Source organism: Physeter macrocephalus, chromosome 3 (genome assembly GCF_002837175.3).
Source record: "Physeter macrocephalus isolate SW-GA chromosome 3, ASM283717v5, whole genome shotgun sequence".
NCBI lineage: Eukaryota > Metazoa > Chordata > Mammalia > Artiodactyla > Physeteridae > Physeter > Physeter macrocephalus.
The window spans coordinates 13,644,259-13,649,311 of NC_041216.1; the positions used below are offsets into that span (position 1 = coordinate 13,644,259).

General features: G+C 37.9%; 1 protein-coding gene across 8 annotated transcripts in view; it reads left to right on the plus strand.

Annotated features, from left to right (window-relative positions):
* EYA3 (EYA transcriptional coactivator and phosphatase 3) overlaps positions 1-5,053 on the plus strand; it is a 104,291-nt gene that overhangs the window by 13,258 nt on the left and 85,980 nt on the right. The window lies entirely within an intron of this gene.

Here is a 5,053-nt window from a genome sequence, read left to right on the forward strand (position 1 = left end):
CCATTCTGAGGGTTGTCTTTTCATCTTGTTTATGTTTTCCTTTGCTGTGCAAAAGCTTTTAAGTTTCATTAGGTCCCTTTTGTTTATTTTTGTTTTTATTTCCATTTCTCTAAGAGGTGGGTCAAAAACGACCTTCCTGTGATTTATGTCATAGAGTGTTCTGCCTGTGCTTTCCTCTAAGAGTTTTATAAAGTGTCTGGCCTTATGTTTAGGTCTTTAATCCATTTTCAGTTTATTTTTGTGTATGGTGTTAGGGAGTGTTCTAATTTCATTCTTCTACATGTAGCTGTCCAGTTGCCCAGCACCACTTATTGAAGAGACTGTCTTTTCTCCATTGTATATCTTTGCCTCCTTTGTCATAGATTAGTTGACCATAGGTGCGTGGGTTTATCTCTGGACTATCTATCCTGTTCCATTTTTCTGTATTTCTGTTTTTGTGGCAGTACCACATTGTCTTGATTACTGTAGCTTTGTAGTATGGTCTAAAGTCAGGGAGTCTGATTCCTCCAGCTCTGTTTTTTTCGCTCAAGACTGCTTTGGCTGTTCGGGGTCTTTTGTGTCTCCATACAAACTTTAAGATTTTTTTGTTTTGGTTCTGTAAAAAATGCCATTGGTAATTTGGTAGGGATTGCATTGAATCTGTAGATTGCTTTGGGTAGTATAGTCATTTTCACAATATTGATTCTTCCAATCCAAGAACATGGTATATTTCTCCATCTGTGTGTATCATCTTTAATTTCTTTCATCAGTGTCTTGTAGTTTTCTGCATACAGGTCTTTTGCCTCCCTAGGTAGGTTTATTCCTAGGTATTTTATTCTTTTTGCTTCAATGGTAAATGGGAATATTTCCTTAATTTCTCTTTCAGACTTTTCATCATTAATGTATAGGAATGCAAGAGATTTCTGTGCATTAATTTTGTATCCTGCAACTTTACCAAATTCATTGACCAGCTCTAGTAGTTTTCTGGTGGCATCTTTAGGATTCTCTACGTATAGTATCGTGTCATCTGCAAACGGTGACAGTTTTACTTCTTCTTTTCCAGTTTGTATTCCTTTAATTTCTTTTTCTTCTCTGATTGCCTTGGCTAGGACTTCCAAAACTTTGTTGAATAATAGTGGTGAGAGTGGACATCCTTGTCTTGTTCCTGATCTTAGAGGAAATACTTTCAGTGTTTCACCATTGAGAATGATGTGTGCTGTGTGTTTGTTGTATACAGCCTTTATTATGTTGAGGTCGGTTCCCTCTATGCCCACTTTCTGGACAGTTTTTATCATAAATGGGTGTTGAATTTTGTCAGAAGCTTTTTCTGCATCTGTTGAGATGATCATATGGTTTTTATTCTTCAATTTGTTAATGTGGTGTATCACATTGATTAATTTGCGTATATTGAAGAATGCTTGCATCCCTGGGATAAATCCCACTTGATCACGGTGTATGATCCTTTTAATGTGTTGTTGGACTCTGTTTGCTAGTATTTTGTTGAGGATTTTTGCATCTATATTCAAGAGTGATACTGGTCTGTAAGTTTCTTTTTTTGTAGTATCTTTTTCTGGTTTTGGTATCAGGGTGATGGTGACCTCATAGAATGAGTTTGGGAGTGTTCCTTCCTCTGCAGTTTTTTGGAAGAGTTTGAGAAGGATGGGTGTTAACTCTTCTCTAAATGTTCAATAGAATTCACCTGTGAAGCCGTCTGGTCCTGGACTTTTGTTTGTTGGAAAATTTTAAATCACAGTTTCAATATCATTACCTGTGATTGGTCTGATCACATTTTCTGTTTCTTTCTGGTTCAGTCTTGCAAGGTTACACCTTTCTAAGAACTTCTGCATTTCTTCCAGGTAGTCCATTTTATTGGCACAGAGTTGCTTGTAGTAATCTCTTATGATGCTTTGTATTTCTGTGGTGTCCATTATAACTTCTCCTTTTTCATTTCTAATTTTGTTGATTTTAGTCCTCTCTCTTTTTCTTGATGAGTCTGGCTAAAGGTTTTTCAGTTTTGTTTATCTTCTCTAAAAGCCAGCTTTTAGTTTTATTGATCTTTGCTATTGTTTTATTTATTTCTATTTCATTTATTTCTGCTCTGACCTTTTTGATTTCTTTCCTTCTGCTAACTTTGGGCTTTGTTTGTTCTTCTTTCTCTGGTTCCTTTAGGTGTAAACTTAGATTGTTTATTTGAGATTTTTCTTGTTTCTTGAGGTAGGCTTCTATTGCTATAAACTTCCCCCTTAGAACTGCTTTTGCTGCATCCCATAGGTTATGGATTTTCGTGTTTTCGTTGTAATTTGTCTCTAGGTATTTTTTGATTTCCTCTTTGATTTCTTCCGTGATCTCTTGGTTATTTAATAACGTATGGTGTAGCCTCCATTTGTTTGTGTTTTTTACTTTTTTTTCCCTATAATTGATTTCTAATCTCATAGCGTTGTGGTCGGTAAAGATGCTTGATATGATTTCAATTTTGTTAAAGTTACCGAGGCTTGATTTGTGATGCAAGATGTGATCTTTCCTGGAGAATGTTCCGTGCGCACTTGAGAAGAAAGTGTAATCTGCTATTTTTGGATGGAAGGTCCTATAGATATCAGTTATACCTATCACGTCTATTGTGTCATTTAAAGCTTGTGTTTCCTTATTAATTTTCTGTCTGGATAATCTGTCCATTGGTGTAAGTGAGGTGTTAAAGTACCCCACTATTATTGTGTTACTGTTGATTTCCTCTTTTATAGCTGTTAGCAGTGGCCTTATGATTTGAGGTGCTCCTGTGTTGGGTGCATGTATATTTAAAATTGTCATATCTTATTCTTGGATTGATCCCTTGATCATTAATCAGCTGTTAACCTTATGGGAGTTCCCTTGTATGTTATTGGTTGTTTTTCCCTTGCTGCTTTCAGTAATTTTTTTTGTCTTCAATTTTTTGTCAATTTGATTACTATGTGCATCGGCGTGTTTCTCCTTGGGTTTATCCTGCCTGGGACTCTCTGTGCTTCCTGCACTTGGGTGGCTATTTCCTTTCCCATGTTAGGGAAGTTTTTGAATGTAATCTCTTCAAATATTTTCTCAGGTCCTTTCTCTCTCTCCTCCTTCTGGGACCCCTATAGTGCGAATGTTGTTGCGTTTAATGTTGTGCCAGAGGTCTCTTAGGCTGTCTTCATTTCTTTTCATTCTTTTTTCTTTATTCTGTTCTGCTGCTATGAATTCTACCATTCTGTCTTCCAGGTCACTTATCTGTTCTTCTGCCTCAATTATTCTGCTGTTGATTCCTTCTAGTGTATTTTTCATTTCAGTTATTATATTGTTCATCTCTGTTTGTTTGTTCTTTAATTCTTCTAGGTGTTTGTTCTTTAATTCTTTTAGGTCTTTGTTAAATGTTTCTTGCATCTTCTCGATCTTTGCCTCCCTTCTTTTTCCGAGGTCCTGGATAATCTTGACTGTCATGATTCTGAATTCTTATTCTGGAAGGTTGCCTATCTCCACTTTATTTAGTTGTTTTTTTGAGGTTTTATCTTGTTCCTTCATCTGGTACAGGGTCCTCTGCCTTTTCATTTTGTCTGTCTTTCTGCGAATGTGGTTTTCCTTCCACAGGCTGCAGAATTGTAGTTCTTCTTGCTTCTGCTGTCTGCCCTCTTGTGGATGAGGCTATCTGAGAGTCTTGTGCAAGCTTACTGATGGGAGGGACTCCTTCCTTTGTTTTATTTTCCAAAATATTATTACTTTGGGGACCTCCCTGTTGTTTTAGTGGTTAAGACTTTGCCTTCCAATTCAGGGGGCATAGGTTCGATCCCTGGTCAGGGAGCTAAGATCCCATGTGCCTTGCAGCCAAAAAACCAAAACATAAAACAGAAACAATATTGCAACAAACTCAGTAAAAGACTTTAAAAGTGGCCCACATCAAGAAAAAAGATCTAAAAAGAAAAGTATTATTACTTTGTGAAATTATATTACCTTATGTATTTGTTTATCTTCCTGTTAGAATATAAGTTCCTTGAGGCTGAGGACTTTGTGTTCATCACTGAATTACCAGTATCTAACCTAGTGCCTGGCACGTATTAGACACTCAATAAATATTTTGTAAGTGAATGAATGAATTTTGAGGTTTGAGAAAGTAGCAAGCACAGCCTGAAGCAACTATAGACTTCCACCCAAAGGCAGCAGAAGCAAAAAGCAAAGTGAGTAGCTAACTAACAAAGTGTTTCTCCCCCAGATAAAGCTATGATAGCTACTCTCTAAAGTTAGAGTCCTGGCATGGGAGACTAGATATATCCATAGTAATTTATGTGATGTTCAGAAGAGGAAGGAATTCATATCCAGAAAGCAGGTGACCTGCATACACTGCCTAACTATATTTCACCCCTCTTCCATGGTTACTAGAAGTGGATATATATAAGTAGAACCTGCAAATAATAATATACGAACGAAGATTCTCACCCACTCTGAGGATACACTGTTTAGTTGAAATTCCTGGGGCTTCCCTGGTGGCACAGTGGTTAAGAATCCGCCTGCCAATGCAGGTGACATGGGTTCGAGCCCTGGTCCAGGAAGATCCCACATGCCGCGGAGCAACTAAGCCCATGCACCACAACTACTGAGCCTGTGCTCTAGAGCCCGTGAGCCACAACTACTGAAGCCCATGTGCCACAGCTACTGAAGGCTGCACGCCTTGAGCCCATGCTCTGCAACAAGAGAAGCCACCGTAATGAGAACCTTGCACACTGCAACGAAGAGTAGCCCCCACTCGCCACCACTAGAGAGAGCCTGCACACAGCAATGAAGAACCAACGCAACCAAAAATAAATAAATAAATTTTTTTTTTTTTAAAAAGAAAAATTCCTAACTACAAATATGAACTACTAACCTTATCGGCCATTTAAGAAAAATTAATTCTATGAAAGAGAGGTACAAAAAAAATAATACCGCAAAAAAAAATAAATAAATAAAAATAAAGAAACGTAGAGGATCTGCTAAGAGACTTTTTTTTTTTTTTTTTTTTTTTTCGGTACGCGGGCCTCTCACCGCTGTGGCCTCTCCCGTCGCGGAGCGCAGGCTCCGGACGCGCAGGCCCGGC